General features: G+C 47.9%; 2 long non-coding RNA genes across 4 annotated transcripts in view; one reads left to right on the top strand and one right to left on the bottom strand.

The window, feature by feature from the left end:
* The window catches only part of LOC119250725 (uncharacterized), a 28,590-nt gene extending 16,816 nt beyond the window's left edge, over window positions 1–11,774 (bottom strand). For all 3 annotated transcript variants that reach the window (XR_005126411.2, XR_008552701.1, XR_008552702.1), the window contains exons 1-2: window positions 11,650–11,774; window positions 3,365–3,463 (exon numbers count right to left, since the gene is read on the bottom strand). This is a non-coding gene — a long non-coding RNA (uncharacterized LOC119250725). The remainder of the gene's footprint in view (window positions 1–3,364; window positions 3,464–11,649) is intronic.
* Window positions 11,775–12,125: 351 nt separating this feature from the next.
* LOC129146183 (uncharacterized) lies at window positions 12,126–21,814 on the top strand. Its single transcript, XR_008552699.1, has 3 exons — window positions 12,126–12,208; window positions 20,289–20,541; window positions 21,734–21,814. It is a non-coding gene; the product is annotated as an uncharacterized LOC129146183 (long non-coding RNA).
* The last annotated feature ends 732 nt before the right edge of the window (window positions 21,815–22,546 follow it).

The raw sequence follows: 22,546 nt of genomic DNA, 5'->3' as shown, positions 1-22,546 counted from the left end.
CACCATTAGGATTGCCCTGCCTGATGGGCACCTGAAGTTGTTACATTGTTGAGTTGTTCAGTTCTGTGGGCCATGGGAGGAGTACAGAGATAGTCACCAAGGGAAGCAGAAGCAGAGGCAGGAGAAAGAAGCAGGAGAGAGGCAGGAGAGAGAAGGGAAGAAAAAATGCCAATAACCCAGCCACAGTGAATACTTGCTGGGGGCTTGGAGGCTTCCTGGCCCCCCAGCACCTCTGCTTGCAATGTACCTGCTTGCTGCACTACATGCAAACACTCAATAAAAGCCTGCAATATCCATCGAGGGCTCCAGGACTCTCCTTTACCCGGTCTGCTCAGATCACAGAAAACCTGCTCTGTGACCAGCATACCCCTACAATTGGTGTAGTCAGCAGGATGGTCCGATGCAGACATGTATGGCGCCCTCTGAAGATCTCAGGAGGGACTAAGGAGTAGCAGACTGTGTTTGCCTGTGACAACGCTGGACATGCCATGGCAGCACAGGTAGTGACCAGAGTCCAGGAGCTGTGGGAAAAGCTAAGGACGCTGCAGGACCACAGGAGGTGGACAAGGTCCAGGAGCTGCAGGACGAAACCTCAAGTGGAGGAGGAGATGGCACACGAGGACCTGCCAACAATCCCTGAGGCAGCAAAATCATCAGGGAAGAAAGGACCATGATTCAGAGCTCTCCCAGTGCTGATGCAAAGACTGATGGACTGACAAACCTGCCAGAAGGCGGAGGAACTTTGGCAGGATAATGTTATGTTTTGGGGACTCTGGGGGAATATGGTATTGTTTGTACAACCCAGGAGATGGGAATCTGGGGTGGCCATGGGTCCTTGATGGCCAAAAGCAGCCCATATACTGCCCAGCAGCCAGGCAGAGGATAAAGGCCAACTTCGAAAGGCAAAAGAGGTGCTGAGATTGGGAATTCCTGAGCAGCTGTTCAGCAGCCTGAGTATGCTAAGGAAGGCCAGTGAGTCTCTTAAAATCACCTGTGGGGGGTGTCCTGCTCATTTTGAGTGAGGATGAGGAACTAAGGAACCCGTCCTTGGGGGAAGGGTGGGGAACGTGGCTTGTAGTGCAGCCCTCAGCCAAAGAGGGGAACCAAGAGAGGCCACATGTGGGAGCTTGAATCCACAGATCCCTGACCAATGTGCTTGTGTAATGGGTTGGCCTGAGGGCAGGGGTTCTGCGTGTCACACTGGTGGCTATGAAAGCTGAGAGTTAGAATCACCACAGACAGAAAACCCTGAGGATTGGACAATTACCCCCAAAGAGACTGTATTGCCATTCCAAGAGTGAGTGCATGCTGGGGGTGGATGCAGTATGCAGGTTGTGGCCGAGACCACAGCCAGAGAAGGCCAGGAATCCTGATGGCACCTGGTGGGTGAAGGCAGATGCTTGAGAGGTTCTCTCCCTTGCATGAGTAGTGCCTTCAGCAGCAGACATGGTGGCTCATTTGCTGGTGCCAATAATCACCTTTTGCCACTAGGTTGGTGCCCTGCCTGGAATTATTTGCATTCTGTTGTATTTTCTTTTGTGGGCCATGGCTGCTGTGTTTGTGTTTGTTAATGGAAACTTGTATATACTTGTATATAGATTGTATGGCAGAAAACCCTGAGGGGGTGGATATTGTAGGGTGCAATTTTCTGCCCTCCCACCATTAGGATTGCCCTGCCTGATGGGCACCTGCAGTTGTTACATTGTTATGTTGTTTATTTCTGTGGGCCATGGGAGGAGTATATAGATAGTCACCAAGGGAAGCAGAAGCAGAGGCAGGAGGAAGAAGCAGGAGAGGCAGGAGAGAAAAGGGGAGAAAGAACACCAGGGATCACAGCCAGAGTGAAGACTTGCTGGGGATTGGAGGCCTGTGGCCTCTAGGCCCCTCCAGCACCCCAGCCTGCCATGTATCTGATAGCTGCACTACATGTAAATGCTCAATAAAAGCCTGAGAAACCCACTGAGGGCTCCAGGGCTCTCCTTTACCTGCTCTGCTCGGATCATAGAAAACCTGTTCTGTGCCCTTCCTGCCCCTACAGGGGGAAAGGATGTCCTGAGCAAACTCCATACGGGCTTTGTGGATGCCAACCCCACTCCATCAATTCAGTGGGAACTACAAGTCCCATGATCCCCAAAGGGAAGTTGCGAGGACCTAAGGGCGGTGTTAAGCAGCCATCTTCTCTGTTTGTAAATAAAACCAGCCCTGTTAGGGGGTCTTGGGGACTTGGCTCGTGCTCTTGTCCAGGCCGGTTTGGTCTCAGAGGGTCATTGGGATTCCAGGTCGGAGTAATGGGTAGGATGCATTTAAGACTTTATCTCCCTTTTCTCCCTGAGTCATTCATTTCCTCATTCCGCTTCGCTTGTAAATAAATCTTTGTTAACCTTCTGTGGGTACCTGCAGTGTGAGTCCCTTTGAAGCAGGCAGATGAGGACCACAGACCAGCAACCAGCTTTAGAGGGGGGCTACCCTGAGACCCTCAGCCTTCACCTGCGCCCCCTTGTTTCCTCCTGGGGCACCGCCTCTGGCCACCAGGGGGCAGTGCTGCCCGCCCAACCCTTTCCTGGCCCAGACATTCCCAACAGGCCCGCCATACCCTGAGCAGCCATGGGGGTGCGGGGAAGACAACCCCCACATCTTTAGGGAACTTCCTGTGGCCCGACAGGCCGAGGAACATGGGGAGCAGCGTGGACGGAGCCGGTGGGGTGGGGTTGCGCTGAGCTGCCCCTGCCCAAGGGCTTGGGGCCAAAGTGGACAAGAACAGGGCTCCAGGGAGCTGAAATCCACCCTCGCCCCCCCAAGCCCCCAGCCCCCCACAGCTGTTGGAGAAGGAGAGGACCCAGACCCAAAATGTGTGGTGCCCAAGGCCTACCGTGAGCAGGGAGCGCCCGGAGGCCCAGCAGGGAGGGGCAGAAACCTGGGAGAAAGGCAGGACTGGCGGTGGGGGACAAATGGGGGACAGATGGTGGCAAAGCCTTAAGGGATAGGATGAAGCGGTGCTGGGAAGCACGGATGTGGGGCTCCCCTCACTCCTGAGAGCAGTCCCTGCCATCCTCCCGTGGTGCTGGGGCCTGAGAATCAGCCATGGAGAAAGAGCTGTTCAGTGTTTGGGAAAGGACTTTGGAAACGAAGAAATCTGCACTTGTGGAGATGTCCCTGGCACTTCATTTATCTACAGGAACAAATGCTGGGAAACAACCTCAGTGAAAACCCCAGGAGCAGTCCAAGAGTCCCGCATACATAAACTGACACCGTGATCCCTGAAGAAATGGGCGTGCACGGTTCGTGAGGTGGTGCTATTCCAGCTTGGATAGAAAATATGAATGGAATGATCCAGCATAACTGTGCTACAGAAAGGGACACTTACTTGGCATTGAGTGGGATTTTCTACGCAGTGAAAACACCAGCCTCTGGCCATAGCCAAGCCTGTGGATCGCCTCGCCCACATAATGTTGGGTGAAAGAGCCTAGAGAGGAAAATGAAAATAATATGATTTATTTATATTTTAAACACCAGGAAAAATAAAAAGCCTGATTTTATTATACATTCAATAATACATGATTGTGTGGGAATGTGTCATGGTGAGCAAAGGAAACAGTGATTGAGAGGGTCTCCTATTGTGCAGACTCAGAGAAACAGAGGATGGTATGTGATGTTGTGTTTCTTCATCCAGTGAAGGGGAGTTCATTTTGTGATTCTGAAATTCTACATGTATCCTACCTGCCCTGATACATGGGTATTACTGTTCACAATTCAAGGTATTGAAAATGATGAGGGTGAAAGTCAGCAAGCTCATAAAAGCATTTCTCTTTGGATGAAAAATCATAGCTGACCCTTGATCACTTTGGTTTTATTCTACCCTTCAAGTTTTCCCAGAAGGTACACAGCTCTCTCTTAGGATGAACACATCATCAGGGCTCTCACATCCCCGATCCCTGGCAGGGGGAAAGGAACCATTAACATGACGATTAAACTAAATCATTCCATTGTGGTCATACAGGAACTTTTCATAAGGATGAAAATGCGGCCTTCCTGTTAGTCATGCAGGCACGTGCAGAGTGGCTTCATGTAGAGAGAGAGTCAAGCTCACCTCAACTATTTCAGTGAATGGGTTTATGTTTCTGGCCAGAACCTAGACTCCTGCTCATCTGTTAATACCAATAAACACATTTTGCCATTTTTTTTAAATTTCTAAAATTTTAAGTTTATTGTTTCACCCAGAAGCTTCATATTGATTTGATTTGGTTTTAAAAAATTGAAATAACACACTCTTTCAAAATCCAGACCCATCCAGCTTTCAGACACAAGCATTGTAAAAGCTGTGCATGCACATGCCAGTGGAAAGGAAAAAGGAAAAAGGCAAAATGGTGAGTGGAGCCACGACGTTTCCTAACACAAAATTTGAAATGACGGGAAGATCCTTGCTCTGACTAGTTCATTGCCTTTACCAAAACACAAACCAGAAAAATAGGACAGAACAGAATGAAATTCCTGTGTTCCCACTGAACTCACCCCACGTTGAAAGCCATCCCGGAATCTTGCCTGACGGCACCCTGTCATTTTCTGTCTCCCCCTAGAGCTCAGATCCTGAGGGCAACAGAGGGTCCACAGTCAACAACAAAGACAGTGGCAGCAGAACAGAGAGCTCCACTTTGCTGAAGTGCAGCCATGGGCTGACTTCCGGGAAGGCTTGCCACCCTACGAGGCCAGAAGCACCATCAATTATTTGGGTGCCAAGATGCCAATGAGGAACTGAGGAAGGAAAAACACCTCTGCAAATGCGCAGAGCCATGTCAAGGGACCATAAGCGCACCAACAATATCTAAAGTCCCTTTTTAAAAAAATGAATTTTATCTTTACCTGAAAATATTTAACTCTAAACAAACTGACTTAAGCCGTCCTCCAAAGAATGTCATGAAGACACTGGCAATGCCTTGGGCGATGTCTGCCCATGCCCTGTATTGTATTTGACATGGAGATATTCAACAATGGCAATGAATGTTCTAGTCTAAAGCTCAACCCATTTGAGCAAAATTGAAATGGAACTGCGTACAGATGCCATAAAATGGACATCCTCACCCACATCTCCACCCAAGGACACTTGAGCTTCCTCATGGATCTTAGAGTGTTGAGACCATCACCATCTCTGGAGGAAACGTGGGCTATGTGTCTCTACTTCACTTGGAACGTCCACACTGCCTTGATGCAGCAGGACTGTGTGCGGGTGTCACCACCATGAGAGAGTCCCAACTTCCCCTGTCAGGGCTCCCCCAAGACTTGGAGAGAAGTTGCGTCTAGGCTGTGGACCTGGAGTGGGGGAGGGGAGCAACCTGGTCCTGCAGAACCCAGTAGGGGAAGCACCCACTGTGCTTTCATCTGGGCAGAAGGTGAGCCCAGAGGGAGGGTGAGGAGCATCTCCCTGTGGGTAGCTGAAGGCAGAGTGGGTGGGAGGGGTGCAACGGTCAGGAGGACCCAGGGGAGGGAGGGCTGGATGTGGAAAACCACCAGGCTCTGGCAGGTTGCATTTTGGGCATGGAGGAGCATAGAGGTCCAGATTCATTCCTGAGCACCCCTTGGGTCAGAACCCACACTGTGAGGGGATCCCCAGGATATCCACAGGCATGGGAAGTTCTGATCACTGCTGTGCTCTGAGTGCTATGAGCAGAGGATACAATGGAACAAGGTAAAAATGCACCATGGTTCACCCAGGAGCCTCACCCTGCAGCTGTGTCCACCACACCCGGCTCCCACTGGAGCTGGTCGCTGCCTGGGATGGAAGCTGCACAGACTCTCTGAGCACCTTCGTCTTCCCTGTGGCCAGAAGCCCCACCCTGGGAATGCGACAACTGCCACCTCCCCTCTGTCCATGAGGGATTAGTGCCTGCCTGGAGGGTCACTGCTGGCATTGAGGACCCTGACAGTTGAGGGAGAGATGGGCAGGACTGCACCAGCAATTCCCACCCCCCCCAGGTCTGTGCTTCCACCTGCACTGAATAAGGAGAGAGAGGAATTGACTGGCAAGAGCACCGAGAAGACCCCCTCAGTCAAAATAGAAGGTTCTAGGATCAGGTAGGCCCGGGGTGGGGGATATAGGTTTTTCCTCCTATATCTGAGCCTCGGTTTCAAGTATCCCCTGACTCAAGAGGTAGACACGATCCCTTCACCTGTTGTTGCCAAGCAACCACTGTCTGCTAGATGCCAAGGACACGAGCTGAGCTGAGCCCACAGCTCTGAGCACCCTCAGGAGGCATCAGGGACACAGGGAACTTCAACAGATGCTGCAAGAGTTGTGACAGGGAGCTTGAGATGCCACGGTTTTCCCTGGAAGGAGCACCTGACACAGGAGGTTGTCAGAGAGGGGCCGCAGGCCTGAGACAGCAGGAGCCGATGGCAAGACTCTTGCAAGCTTGTCTGGAGGCTTGGACTTTAGCCTGAGTGCGGACAGTGGGAGCCACTGAAGAGCTTTTAGAGGCTGTAAATAAATGACATGACACAACAGGTTGTCTTTTGTGAGGGAGCGAGGACTGAGGAAAGGACTGAAGACAGCCTTTGGGAAACATCTGGTTCCTCCCTTTCCTCTCCCCAGGTGGCAAAGAAAGGAGGACGTGAACCAGCCCACCCAGGACAGCAGGTACAATTTCTTGCCAGGTACAATTTCAGACACCAAGCCCAGCTTCAGAAAGGACAGTCAACGGATCAGTGGGTCTGGTCCTGCCTTGTCCAGCGGCTGGTGACCAGCCTGCAATCGAGGAGTGTGGATTTCACAGATACAGGTAACCAGACACATGACTCTAACTTCATTATCAATTTTCTGTTTTCCAGTTGCATGTTTTGAATTTCCTGAATTAATTCCTCTGTTGGATTCCTTTATAAAGCACACTGGCACTATCCTGCAATTATGTCACTTGACTGCAACATTTTCACTGGTGGCACATAAAGCAGATGAGAATATGTCGGACTTACTTACAGTTTCATCCACGGAAAAGTGGAAGAATATCCTAATATTATATGATCAGCAAATTGTCATCTATTATATGATTAAATGCCTTTGCCATTCAATCTGAAATATTCTTTCATCTCTAGAGAACAGACCTACTTTGTCTGTTTCAGAACTTATAGAAAATAACACCTTTTTAGAAATTATAGAAAATAATACCTACTTTTTTATTAACACTCTGTTTTATGAATGTTCCCTAATTGGAAAAATGTAGAAAACCTAGGAGGGACTTCCCATTTGTATGCAATTTACAAATTCAATGCAATTCCAATACCAAATCACAGTGGTGTTCTTCAATGAAATGGAACCAAAATGGTTCAAATTCACATGGGATCACAAAAACCTCTAGTAGCGATAGTTCTGACTAAAAGGGGTGGAGAAAGACGGTATTACACTCCCAGACATCAAACAATGTTACAAAGCTGTTATAATGAAAACTTTATTGGAACATGAACAGACAGAGATAACAATGAGGAACTAACCTATGACACAGGAGCAAAGAATATACATTGGAAAAAGAATTGCCTCTTCCATAAATGGTGCTGGGGAAACTAGATTGCAACATGCAAAAGAATGGAACTAGACCACTACCTCACACTATACACAAACCAACTCAAGTGGATGAAAGACTTGCTTGTGGAACCTGGCACCATAGAATACACAGAAGGGAACACAGTCAAACACTCCCTGACACAATCCTCAGGAATGTCTTTGAGGATTCTTCTCCAGAAGCAAAGAAAACAAAGGAAAATGTAAACAGTTGGGGCTCCATAAACCTAAAAATCTTCAGAACAGCAAGAGTCAATGATGAAAACAAAGAGACACCCTGCTGAATGGGAGAAAATATTTGCAAACCATATGATAGATGAGGGACTAATATCAAACATCTACAAAGAGCTTACACAACTCAAAAAAAAAAAAAAAACAAACAATCTAGTCCAAATAGTGGGCAGAAGTAAAAGGACTCTTCTCCAAAGAAATGCAAATGGCCAACAGGCACAGAAAAAAGGTTCAGCATCACTAGTATCAAGGAAATGCAAATCAAAACCACAGAGATGCCATCTCACTCCAGTAAGAATGCTCCACATTAAAACAAACAAACAAACAACAACAACAAAAAAAAAACCTGGAAACAACAAATGCTGGAGGAGCAGTGGAGAAAAGGGAGCCTCCTACCCTGCTGGTGGGAAGGCAAATTGGTCCAGCCACTATGGATGGCTGTGTGGAAGTTCCTCAGAATACTGAAAATGGCTCTGGACATGATCCAGTGAGTCCACTCCTAGGAATCTACCCAAGGGACAAAAAAAACTCAGGAAACCTGAACTCCTTTGTTTACTGCAGCACTATTTTCAATAGCCATGACACGGAAACAACTCAAATGCCACACAACAGACGAATGGGTCAAAATGGTGTGGTGTAGATATACAAGGCAATATTACTCATCAATGAAAACAGACACATTCATGCCACTTGTGGTGATGTGGATGGAGGTGGAAGGGATTATGCTGACCACAATAAATCAGGAGAAGAAATATCAGATGTGAAATACAGAGAAACTGAACAAAATGTAAAGAAAAAGACAACTCTAGCAGGCTGACAAAGAGCTGAGGTATCCAGCAGGAAGATGGAGGGAGGGGATCAACAGAGGGGAGGGAAGAGCACAAGGGATTGTGGTGATGGGTCACAGCTGCTATGGTGGTGGGAGCATTATGGGGACCACCCCTGGGGGAGAAACCAGTAACTAGACAAAAATGAACAAGGATATAAGAAAAGAAGAAAAAAAAGAGAGAGATGGTCTTTAAGGACAGGGAAGAACCTAAAAAATTATAAGCAAATAAATGCACTTAAAGGGGGGGGTCTCATCCTGAACAATACTGCAGGCAATGCAGAGGCATTCACTCCTCACCAGATCTAGAATAGATCTCCAGGAATTTTCCCTGGTAGGTGCAGCAATTAAGCCTGCTGTGTTAGAGAAAGTTAGAGAAAATGCTTTTTTTAAAGATTAATTTATCTTTATACAAGAGCTGGGGTGCAGGCCAGAGGTGCTGCAGGGTGAGAAGAATCACCAGAGACAGAGTGGGGAGCTGAGTAGGCATACGGACTGAAATACACTGCTGGGGGGGGAGCAGCAGGGAAATAGGAGAGGTCTGCCGTGCCATGTGGGTATCTACCTGGCTGGCTGGGAATTGAACCCGCACCTCAGAGGCTGTGGACAGCTTCACAGCATTGTGCTCAACCCGCTGTGCCACTGGGGAGGCCTGAAAGGGCTATTTTTTAAGATTTATTTATTTATACAAGCACTGGGTACAGTCAGAAGCGCGGGAGGGTGAGAGAATTTACCAGTGTCAGAATGGGGAACAGAACAGGCAGACTGATGAAGTACACTGCTGAGGGGAGCAGCGGGCACGGCAGGAGAGGTCTGTGCACCCTGTGGGATCTTCGCCTGCGGCCGGGGATCGAAACGGTGCTGCGGAGGCTGCGGGCAGCTTCGCAGCCCAGCGCTCAACCACTGCGCCACAGGGAGGCCCACCGAAAGGGCTATTTTTAACTGCAGTCTCTTATGACTAGCAATCATGTTGGGATGAGAGCCATTCTAAAACTATTAAGTAATTCATGTTCAATATTAATGACAGCATCTTCACATGGTACAATACTTGAAAGTTTTCTTCTGTCTCATTTTAGCCCAAGCTCCTTCCTTATGGAGGAGGACGCCCAGCACCCACAGACCTGTTCTGAGGATGGACACAAACTCCTTCCCTCTCCCGGCCTCCACGAGGGTTATAATTTACCATCATTATAAAACCTCTGGTTCAGAACAAAATACAAAAATTTGGGGGGTCCAAAAATATCTGGCCCTTGTGCTTATTTTTTTTATTTCAGAGAAGTTACTGATCCCTTTTGGACCACAGTGTCCACAACTACAATGTAGTAATAATATCTCTTTAGCGTCATTAATGGAGATCACGGAACTAAAGCAATGAACATGTTGCACAGGTTCAGGTAATCTCCATCAGATGGTCAATAAAGGCCGATTCCTTTCTCCTTTCTAGAGAAATTCAACTTCTCTCCAAAGCAAGCATAACAGAGGAAGTGGTAACACGTTTAAAAGTAAAGTGCATCTTTCCTCCCCACGCCCCGCCGGTGGGCTAGGGGTTAAATCCCAGTGCTGTCACCATGACGGCCTGAGTTCAATCCTCAGGTGGGAGTTGACCCACTAAGTGCAGCAGACCTCTCCTGTCTGACCTGCTGTTCCCCTCAGAAGTATATCTCAGAAGATCCTCCTGTTCTGCTACATACTCTGTCTCTGGTAAATCCTCTCACCCTCCCACAGTTCTGGCCTGCACTCCAGTTTTTCTATGCATTTTTTAAAAAAGCTTTAAAAAAGGGCCTCCCCTAGTGGCACAGCAGTTGAGCGCTGGGCTGTGAAGCTGCCTGCAGCCTCTGCAGCACCAGTTTGTTCCACCACCACCGGCGAGGGTCCCACATGGCACAACAGGCCTCTCCTGCCATGCCCGCTGCTCTCCTCAGCAGTGTACTTCGTCAGTCTGCCTGTTTTGTTTTCCGCTCTGGCTCTGGTGAATTCTCTCACCCTCCCACGCTTCTGATTGTACCCCAGTGCTTTCATAAATTATTAAATATATCTTTAAAAAAATCTTTAAAAAAGACTCATAAAGGGGATTTTCTCCAAAATATCCAGTTCCCATGAGTCATTGTGGTTTACTCAATCCCTGAAATAGGAGGGATCCTTTTAGCACCATTATAGAGAAAAGAGCTCAAGAGCTTAGAAAAGAACCATTCAGTGTCGAAGATGCTCCCCATTGAGAAAGATTCCCTCCCTGTTAGTGACAGCGCCCAGCAGACCCTGCTGAAAGGATTTTTGGGTGTGTCCTTTAGTGATGCAGAGAGGGCCACTGCTTTCACTGCAAGGAGTCGGTTAATAATAACCCATTTTAGAAAACTAAACACTTGTAGCCAGTGTGTGGCGGGCTGTGTGGCTCCTGGTCACTCAAGACTCAGAGAAGCCTGGATTCTCTTCAAGGGAGAGTGTAAAGTCGCCTCCGGAGGCAGTGTCCAGGGGGCCAAGGTCCCTCTTCCAGGCTCTGAATGACCACGTCAGCTGCACAACCTGGAAGCTGTGCCGCAGCCCTCACATGCGGGCCCAAGACCAGCAGGGGCAGCATCTCAGACCCCTTGTGAGAAATGCAGAGCCCCAGGCGCCAGCAACCCCGTGGGTCAGAACCTGTGCCCCGGGGACTCGGGAATCGACTCTGCCCTCCTGCCTGCTGGACCTGGGGTTGGGAGGCGGTGTCAGCCCCAGAGAAGTTTACAACATGTAAACTTATAATTCCCCAAATTATATTGTAAGTTCACAGAAATAAAACACAAAAATCATTGGAACACAGCTGGGTGCCCGGCAAACCCACCCCATGGGTAATCAGTGCAGCAGGGAGGCGCTGGGAGCAAACACAGGGGACGTGCTTTCCGTCAGGGGCGCTGGCCACCCACGGGGTCACACTCAGGAACGACCTGACCCCCATGTTCCTCCCCAAATGACCCAAAATGACCCGCGCAGAGCTCTGCACCCCCAACCCGCCCCGCCCCGGGTCCCCTGACTGGCCCCCCTGCACCAGCCACCGGCAGCGACTTGTCCTCACCTCCCTCTTGCTCCGGGTGGTTCCTGAAGAAACTGGGCTCCCGCACGCAAGAGCTTCACCCCGAGTCTGGAGCAGCGAGTGCCGAGGAGACCCCAGCAGCGGGGGAGGCGGGAGCGGGCGCAGGGCCAGGGCGGCAGTGGCGGGCCCAGGGCCGGGCCAGCGGGAGAACCCGGGGGCTCACCGGGCGCCCCCGCCCGTCCTGCTGCGCCGAAGCTCAGAAAACCCAACTACACGGAGGCGAACACCCCGCGTCTCCACGACGCCGTTAACGTAGAATTTCCACGCGACTCCACAGCAAGTCGCGCCCCGTGACTGAAAACACGCGAGGATCGTTCACCCGCGACCCCACAGGCCCGAACCCGCTGCCGCCACCGGGAGAGACGGGGCGTCCCGCCCCCCATTATTCCCTGCCTCTCCCCGCCCCGCCCCCAGCCGGCGCGCTCCCCGCCTGCGCGCTGCCCCCGGGGCTGCTCCCTCCTCGGCCCGCAGCCCTGCTCCGCCAGGGCGGGCGCTCCCGGCTCCGGGTCTCCACCACTTCCGCTCCAGCGTCTGCGCGCAGGTGAGTGACGTCAACACGCAGGGGGCGGGGCGTGGCCGAGGACTGACAGGCTCGCGGGGGAACCAGGCACAGAGATGCGGCGCGCGCCGCCTGGTGGCTGGGGGGGGCGGCGTTGCCCAGGTGGGATAAGGGGGCCAGAGGCCCCAGGCCTGGCCAGGGGATGCAGGGGGGATGGAGCCGGGGCCGAGGGGCGGGTCAGCCCCGCCAAAGGGAGACGCAGCCATGGAGAGTCGTGGAGGGGGGACGCCCACGCAGAGGGGGGGCAGGTAGAGGGAGTGTGTGACGTCAGAGCTTTCAAGGTGGGGAGACAGAATGACGTGGAGGCAAGAACCCGCTGAAACAGTTTTCTCGCTCATTCAGAAAACTCTCGTATCACCCTTCTGTGGGGAACTTTGACTTCAGCTATTAGAATTTGGAATATTATATATATGCGTGTGCTTTAAAAGATATAGTAATGCTTTTTTGAGAAATGACCTCAGGAAATGTGGTGAACACAAATAAAAATGTATGTCCGTCAAAATGCTAACCAGCACTTGCTTGTACTAACAAATACAGGAAACGATCTCCATCAGAACTCGAGGAAACTGTCAAATATGTGACAATAAAAGTAGCAATTAGGTATCGTCATTCTGAATAGTTATCAATGACTTGCAAAACACTTACGTTATAACATTAAATGAAAAAAACTATACAAAATTGCAAATATAGTGTTATTCCAGCATGGTTATAAAATTTTTATGAAATAATATACTGTGCATGTAGAACAGAAGAGAGATGTTACTTTGCATTTGGTGGAATAATATACAATAGTGAAAACACAGTATGTGGGTCACCTTGCCTACATGTTGTTGAGTGAAAGAGTCAAGATATAAAATGAACATATCATGACTGATTTAAATTTTAGATACCAGACAAAATTGAAATCGTGTTAATCATGTGTGTCAGTGACACACTTAGGTGATGAATTGTCATGAAAGGCAGGGGGAATACTTGTAATGACAGCCACACATTTGTGATTACTCGGAGATGAAGATTATGATAGTGTGGCCTTGTGTTTCTTCACCCAGTTAATGGAGTCATGTGGTAATTCTGAAATTTCACGTTTATACTATCCAGGACCCTTGCACACAGGTGTTTCAACAGTGAGTCTTCCCTTAACCCAGGAAGGGCAGCTCACCTCTTTTAATTACTCTCGTTACCTCAACTGTCCGAGTGACTCTCAGCCATCAGTGATATCCCGTTTAATGTGCTCTTTACCCAGTTGCACACAACAGATACAGCACCCAGAGCAAACCTAGAATATGTGTTCCTTTCTTCACTGACATCAACCACCTGCCCTTGTTCCATGGAAATCTTGTGATCACTCCATAGGAATAGAGGATATTACCACATGTGACACAGACACCCACAAATAGGATGCCACAGAAACACTGAAAGTGATGGATGGCCTGTTACAACCTTACTGGAATCAGGTTATGTTCAAGTGTGTGATGATTATAGATCCATTCTGGTGATTTCTTTTTCCCTAAACACACTCTAAAATATGATTTAACAAAAGAGAGAGCTAGCAGGATTTTGGAGTTTATTTTGTTATAAAATTATATTTTATTTATCCTTTGTGCTAAGCTATAATTTATAATCTTTTTAAAAGATTTATTTTATTTATTTATGCTACAAGAACTGGGATGTAGGACAGCATTACAGGGAGTGAGAAAAATTCACCAGAGACAGAGTTGGGAGCAGAACTGGCAGATCCACTAAAATACACTGCTGAGGGCAGCTGCCCCTCCCCCATGAGCCATGTGGGTCAGCTCCCTGGAAAGGTCAAACTCGTCCTCCAGTAGCCATGGATAGCTTTATAGTACTGAGACTTAACCCCTGTATCACCAGGGGGGACCCTATAGTTTGTAATCTTCAGAAATTTAAAGATACATTAATGAATCTCTTTTCTTTTTCTGAAATTACAGAAAGGAATAAACAAGGATATATATGGGGAATAATTGTATATACACACAGGGTGACTGATTCCAATATCCACTTGCAGAGTCACTGTCTCCTACCAATAGACAAAGAGCTTACTGTTTTATTTTTTTAATTCTTATTTATTTGTGCATGCAAGAACTGGGGTACAGGCCAGAGGTGGTGGGCTGAGAGGATTCAGCAGAGAGAGCAGGGAGCAGAATAGGTGACTGACAGAAATACACTGCTGAGGGGAGCAGTGGGGGAGAGGAGAGGTCTGCTCTGCCATGTGGGTCACCTCCCTGGCCGGGGATCGAATCCCTGATGTAGTAGCTACGGATTACATCATAGTGCTGATGCTTAACCACTTGCACCACCCAGGAGGCCCGAGCATACATTTTTAAAATTGAATGGGAAACCAAAAAAGTAACTTTTTTCCAAATCTAGCCTGATGGTTTTGTCACACCTCCCAAGTTGTCAGTCCTCAGCCCTGATCATTGGTAAGTGGGGAATTCCTGATGTTGCTGGGAGCCTCCATGTGTGCACGGGAACTAGGGACAAGGGTCACTTGGGCCGCATTGGGACAAAGGGACAGCAGGGCCTGATCCTCACAGAGGACGTGCACCCGAGCTGGGGTGTCTGCCAGTCGATGGTACGTTAAGGTGTAAATCTACTCTGGAGAAAACATAGTTTATTTGCATCAAAGGCAACTTTTTCCCAAGTTCTGTGATCGACTCTCTGGTTCTTCAGTTAGTGCTTAGTGAGCACTGTCCCAGCTGCTCTTCCTCTTTAGTTTTTACAATCCTGAGTCTCTGGGCGCTCATGCTCACTGTCCAGTGTGTACCCCCACCCTGCTGCACAGAGCAGAGACTCCCCCACAGGAAATCTAAAGCTACTCTCACCTGAGTGCCACCCCTCCCAACCCGAATCCGGTCCGATGCCCTGCGGGGTGTCCCAGGGAGTGCTCCACAGTATAGGTCATTCACTCTGATCTTCTCAGGCCACAGCCTCTCCAGAATGGGGGCAGGGGCTGTATTTCATGAAGAGGGGATAGAGTTTACACACGGACGTGTATCTGCTATTTTTAAAAAGGTCCGTGAAAACACGGACGGGAATAAAAGACCACACGTGACATTGTGGATGGACCTGGAGACGTGGACACTGTCCACGCACAGGGCAGCCGCCTGCAGAGAGGCGGACAGGGGCGGGGACAGGTCTCTCCTGGCGCACCCCAGAGGAGCACCCTGAACTCTTGCCTCTGACAAGTCTGCCTCCTGCACTCTAGGCGGAGAGAGAATATTCCTGGGACAACACAGGCATCCCCAGGGCATCAGGATTGTGTCGTGCCAGCGCCCGTTGCTCGCAGACTCTCGGCCCCTTAGCAGCAACTCCCTGGGGGACGAGCCTGAGACCCCCGCGCAGACCTGACCTCGGAGTCCGACCCTCTGTGTCCGCGATGGTCCGAGGTATCCAGGGGCCCAGGGCAGCCAATGTGGGGTCCCCGGGTCTCTGAGCAGCGACCTCAGTGGCTGAGGCACCTGGCCATGCTCCCCCAGCCTGGCCCCACCTCCCTCCCGCCGCCCCCTCCTTTGCCGCCAGGGGGCGCTGCCCTGCCACAAGTTAGGCGCCTGGCCAGAGAAATTCCGTCAGTCAATCCCCAAAATTTTTGTCCACACCCAGGCCTTGTCCAACATAACTTTGGGTAATGAACAACTCAGGCTCACATTTTTCACCTCAGGACATTGTAAGAGCTGTTATGCTGTTATTCCTTTCTACTGGGTAACTCATATATAAATACTTCTTATTTATTTATTTTTTTACATAAAATGATAAAGTTTAGATTTCCTATATTAAGAAGCAAAATATAAACCAAAAGCTCATTAAGTAGTCAAATTTTCATTTTATTGAACTTAGGAGATCCTTAGTTTTATAGGAGAAATATACCACCACGTAAATAATGATAGAACAAATTTAAGATAGAGAAACCAGAAGAAGCTCTAGTTTTTCTTAGGATGCGAAGTTCAAAATGCAGCATTACAAATGAAACAAATTCATATGCCAGAGGATTTTTGTTTATTTTATTTTTTTTGCTAGGACAAGGGGAGGAAATATCAATGAAGGTGCTCACCAGTGCTTTAATTAAACCATTGCATTTTGAAATCGTTTTTGTGGTGGAATCCCTGGTGGTGCAAGGGGTTAAGCACCGCACTATGAAGCAATCTACAGCCTCTGCCGCACGAGTTCGATACCCAGCCAGCCAGGGAGAGACCCACATGGCGAGGCAGACCTCTCCTGTCTCACCTGCAGCTCACCTCAGCAGTGTACTTCAGTTGATCTACCTGTTCTGCTCCCTGCTCTGTCTCTGGTGAATCCTCTCACTCCCCGCATCTCTGGCCTGTATGCCAGCTCTTGTATGCATCAATAAATAAATCTTAGAATATATAATGGCACCATTTTAACCCGGCAACCCTCTGGAGACAAAAGACACAAAGGTGAAAACACACACACAGATCTCTCATTTAGAATTTGGACCATTGCACTAATTTTTAGAGAAAATTATTTTACCAGTATTTATGACAAGACTGACAACAATTACTAATTTATTTTTAAATGTTTTTATTTATTTTTTTTTTTCGGTGGGACCCTCGCTGGTGGCCGGGAACGAACTGGCGCTGCAGAGGATGCGGGCAGACTCGCAGCCCAGCGCTCAACCGCTGCACCACCAGGGGAGGCCATTAAATAATATTTTATTATGATATATTTTATTTATTTTTTTATTTAAATAATAAATTTTATTTTTATATTCCCCCATACAATTGCAACCCCCCCATTCTGACCCCAATCCCTCCCCTCCCGCCCCCCACCCCCCAAAAAGTGTCTCTGGTTCATAGTTTTTTGTTGATTTTGATTTTCACTTTCTTATATTCATTTTCCTGGTCCCTTATTTAAGTTTTCTAGATTCCTGCTATGAGTGAGACCATCCGGTATTTTTCTTTTTCTTTTTGGCTTATTTCGCTGAGCATGATCCCTTCCAACGCCATCCATGTTGCTGCAAATTGCATGTGTTTATCTTTTTTGAATGCTGAGTAATATTCCATTGTGTATATGGACCACATCTTCTTGATCCAGTCATATATTTTTGGGCATTTGGGCTGTTTCCAAAGCTTAGCTATTGTAAATAGTGCTGCTATAAACATAGGGGTGCAGGTGTTCTTTGGAATTGATGTTTCTGTGTCATTTGGGTAAATACCTAGGAGTGGAATTGCTGGATCATATGGAAGCTCTATGTTTAGTAGGTCCAGAAATCTCCACACAGCTCTCCATAGTGGTTGGACCAGTTTGCACTCCCACCAACAGTGCAGAAGAGTTCCTTTTTCTCCACACCCTTGCCAACATTTGTTGTTGCTAGTTTTTTTAATATGTGCCATTCTCACTGGTGTAAGATGGTATCTCAGGGTAGTTTTGTTTTGCATTTCCCTGATTACAAGTGATGTTGAACATTTTTTCATATGTCTGTTGGCCATTTGCATTTCCTCTTCAGAGAAGTTTCTTTTTAGCTCTTCTGCCCATTTTTTGACTGGATTATTTTCTTTGTTGTTGCTGAGTCTCATCAGCTCTTTGCAGATTTTTGTGATCAGTCCTTTATCATTAGTGTTGGGTGCAAAAATGTTCTCCCAGTTGGTGGGGTTTCTCTTTGTTTTGGTTATTGTCTCTTTTTCTGTGCAGAAGCTCTTTAATTTGATGTAGTCCCAGCTGTTTATCTTTGCCTTCACTATCACTGCTTTGGGTGATGTGTCTGTAAAGATGTCTTTGATGTGCAAGTCCCATAGTGTTTCGCCTATATTTCCTTCTATGTATTTTATGGTTTCAGGTGTTATGTCTAGTTCTTTAATCCATTTTGAGTTGATTTTTGTGTATGGTGTGAGGTAGTGGTCAAGCTTCATTCTTTTGCATGTAGCGACCCAGTTTTCCCAGCACCATTTATTGAACAAACTTTCTTTGCTCCAATGTCAAAGATTAGTTGACCATAAATCTGTGGGTTTATTTCTGGATTTTCTATTCGATTCCATTGGTCTGTATGTCTGTTCTTGTTCCAATACCATGCAGTTTTGATGATTATGGCTTTGTAGTATAGTTTGAAGTCTGGGAGTGTGATGCCTCCATCATTTCCTTCTTTTTTTTTTTTCAGTAGAGCTTTGGCTATTCGGGGTTTTTTTGTGATTCCCTATGAATTTCATCAATAATTGTTCTATTTCTTTGAAGAATGACATTGAAATTTTGATTGGAATAGCATTGAATCTGTATATTGCTTTTGGTAGGATGGCCATTTTAATAATGTTTATTCTTCCAATCCATGAGCAGGGGATGTCTTTCCATTTCTTTGTGTCTTCTTCTATTTCTTTTAACAGTGTTTTATAGTTGTCTTTGTATAGGTCCTTTACCTCTTTTGTTAGATTTATTCCCAAATATGTGATTTTTTTTTTGTTTCGATAATAAAAGGGATTTTTTTTTATTTCTTCTTCAGATTTATTGTTTGTGTATAGGAAGGCTACTGACTTTTGCGTGTTGATTTTGTATCCTGCCACTTTACTGAATTGATTGATGAGTTGAATTAGTTTTTCTGTGGTGTTTTTGGGGTTCTCTATGTATATTATCATATCATCTGCAAATAGTGATAGTTTGACTTCTTCTTTTCCTATTTGGGTTCCTTGTATATCTTTCTCTTGTCTTATTGCTCTGGCTAGGACTTCCAGTATTATATTGAAAAGCAGTGGTGAGAGTGGACATCCTTGTCTTGTTCCAGATCTTAATGGAATTGCTTTCAGCTTTTCACCATTGAGAATGATACTGGCTGTTGGCTTGTCATAGATGGCCTTTATGATTTTGAGGTATGTTCCTTGTATCCCAAGAATTTCAAGGGCTTTTATCATGAATGTGTGTTGCACTTTGTCGAAAGCTTTCTCAGCATCTATTGATATTATCATATGGTTTTTATATTTCTTTTTGTTGATGTCTTGGATAACGTTGATTGATTTTCGGATGTTAAACCATCCTTGTGTCCCTGGAATGAATCCAACTTGGTTGTGGTGAATTATCTTATGGATACATTGTTGGATTCTGATAGCTAAAATTTTATTGAGGATTTTTGCATCAGTGTTCATTAGGGAGATTGGCCTGTAGTTTTCCTTTTTTTGTGTTTTCCTTATTCGGTTTTGGTATTAGTGTAATATTGGCTTCATAGAACGTGTTTGGTATTGTCCCTTCCTTCTCACTTTTTTGGAAGAGTTTGTGAAGGATAGGCACTAATTCGTCTCTGAAAGTTTGGTAGAATTCATTTGTAAATCCATCAGGTCCTGGACTTTTGTTTTTGGGAGGTTTTTCATTACCATTTCATAAATAATAATTTTTAACTAATTCTTTCAGATAAGAAAACATTTCTCAAGTTTTATTTGTAAGAATGCCCTTTGGTTCTAAAGAATGTGAGACAGAATATTCCCTATGAGATTTTTTAAGGCCACTTTTTTTTAACAGAATAATATCTTATAAACCCATAATTATTTATCTATCTATTTATTTATTTTCAGATTTAATTTATTTATTTTATTATTTATTCAATCACTGGGTACAGTCAGAAGCACGGGAGGGTGAGAGAATTCACCAGAGTCAGAGCAGGGAGCAGAACTAGCAGAAGGACCGAAGTACAATGCTGAGGGGAGCAGCGGGCAGCAGGAGAGGTCTGCGTGCCATGTGGGACCCTCCTCTGGTGGCCGGGGAGCAGCTGGGAATAGAACCTGTGCTGAAGAGGCCGCAGCAGTTTCACAACCCAGCACTCAAATGCTGCGCCACCAGGGAGGCCCATTTAAGGTCACTTTTTCCTTAAATTCCTAGAAGAGATTTTGGATGGGTGGTCAGTTTCACCAGAACTATATACCTTTTCAAGACAAAGCTAGACTATTTCCTAAAACAACTTAAGTTTTTCAGGTTAAGTCGATATAGCCATTTAAGCTTTTTTAATTTTTTTTTCCCCTTTGGTAATCAAGGAGGTTTCTAATTTGAGATGGAACTGAATTTCTTACATGTTCTAATTAGTGTCACATTTTAATCATTTTAAAACCTCTAGAGCCCACAATTGGAACCAGAGGAAGAAAATGCCTCCTTCAAGTGGAGAACACTCTCTTCAGCCTACTTTCCATCCCATTTTCACAGTGACAGATGGATACTGAATTGGCTGTCTGACTAAACACATAAAAATAAGAAAAAATACCAAATTTTTAAATAACCAAGATCTGATTCAGGAGACTTGCTTGAATTGCTTACACAGACACAATGTTCAGATTCACAAAACTACTTGCACAAAGTGAGGACCAAGTAAGGTAAGTAGAAGCCCCAGTCCAGGCCCACTGCTCTCACTGGGACAATCCAGCCCTCCCAGCCACCTTCCAGTGTTCAGAGAGTCCGGGTTGTCCTAGGTTGCCCATGGCCAAAGTGCCTGAGCTTACCCTGGATGTCAGGGTGAGACTGCAAAAGAGGAGAGTCACAAGGAACTCATGCCTGAGCCAGCCAGTGTGGACAAAGAGCGCACGCTGCCTGGACTTTGTGTTAGAAAAGTGTCAGTCTGTCCCCCACTGTCAGCTGCTCCTGGGCTCCTGCAGGGAAACAGTGACAAGAGCTGCTTCTTAGACATGGGTTGGCAGCTACAGGTCCTCAACTCACTTAATAGTGTCCCCAAGAGGCTTTCAGATGAAACAGATACGGCACCTCTCACCATATTAACCACATCCCTGGCTTCCAGAAAAAAAAAAAAAAAAAAAAAAAAAAAAAAACGAGAAATTCCAAATACCAGACACCAAAATAAAATTACCACATGTTCCCCAGTTCCCACTCAACTGGGCCTGACACAGGAAAGGCGCCCCAGCTGGGAGAGACTTACAGACTCCCTCCCAAACTGAGGGAAACTGGACTCCCTCTCCGAGGGGGACTTTGATTCCTCACAAATGCGGGCAGGACAGGGGATTGGTGTGCACTCCTGGGGACCACCATCTTCCCCCAGGTTCCATCTCCTGCACAGTGAATCCATGGGGCAGAGAATGATGTGCCTCTCCTGGGGAGACCTTGGGAGGTTGCCTGGAGGAAATACCCCACAGCTGCTAGGACTCTCCCTCCCCCTGGAGAGAGGGCGCTCCCTCTGAGCACAGGGGTCAGGATGCCACCCGGGATGCCCAGGCCCCTGCTCTGATGCAGATGGGGAAGGCCTGGCACACTGCCATGGGCTACTGCTCCCTCCCCGAGAGTCAGATTTGGGCTGGCAGAGCCCAAGTAGCATCCAGCTCCCGGCTCTGGCCCTCCCAATTGTGAGTGAACGCCGGCCTTATATACAAGGAAAGTGGTTGAATTTGTCCAGAAGCAAGGAGGGCAACAGACTCATGTCTGAAAGACAAGGTCTTGCTCTTGGGCAGAGGGCAGGGGTGTGTCTACCAGGGGACAGAGGGGAAGACGGGCGAGGGGCTGCAAAGGGGAGGAGGAAGGGCCACCCGAGTCAGGTGGGCACCAGCTTGCTTTTCTCAGCTCCTTGGAATGCAAGAAGGAACCTGTCAAACACGGGCGGACTGGGAAGAAATATGGGAGAGGCCACCTTGTTACCGCTTATGGGAGAGACCCCTCATCCGCGACCGCCTCGTCGTTTCTCTGACCCGGGAAAGACGTTCCAGATCTGCGCGGGGGCCGGTCTTCCAACCCGTCCGTCTCCAGCCACGGCCCGGGTGTGTCCTTGTCTCGGCACTTCATGCCTCAGGGGTCGCCAACGTGTGCTGACCTCGTGTTTCCACTACATCACACACCTGCGCGCACACAGAGAATGTGTTACTGCCTCCTCGCTAGACACCCTCACACACCCTCGGCCCCGCTGCACACCAGCCAGGCGCGCGCGGGACGAAGTGGGCCCCCGCTGCTCCCTGCGCCCCGCTTCTTCACACTCCCCACCTGATCCCCTGACGCCAAGGTCACTTCTCTCCCCAGCCTCCCGCACCCGCACGCGCGTCCCCGCCTCAGCGGCCCGATCACCGCGCTCACACACTCACAAATGCACACGCACACACACACACTCTCACATGCACACCACAAGCACACACTCGCACATGCACACTCACACGCACACACACGCTCACATGCACACACAGGCACACACACTCTCACATGCACACACACACACTCTCACACGCATACACACACGCAGGACGCAGGAGGCGCGCAGAGGCGGCCGCGGCCCACACACACTCCCGTCCTCCTGAACGCGTCCGGGGTGTGTCTCTGAGAGGGGCGTTCCTGGCTGGTCGAGAGAGGGTTCCACCGCTGGTGACTGAATAACGCGCCGGGGAAGGC

The sequence above is a fragment of the Talpa occidentalis genome, unplaced genomic scaffold (assembly GCF_014898055.3).
Source record: "Talpa occidentalis isolate TD23 unplaced genomic scaffold, MPIMG_talOcc4v2.1 talOcc4.18, whole genome shotgun sequence".
In the NCBI taxonomy this organism is placed as follows: Eukaryota; Metazoa; Chordata; class Mammalia; order Eulipotyphla; family Talpidae; genus Talpa; species Talpa occidentalis.
The sequence above is the reverse complement of the archived record's forward strand: the minus strand, read 5'-3'. Positions and strand labels throughout refer to the sequence as shown.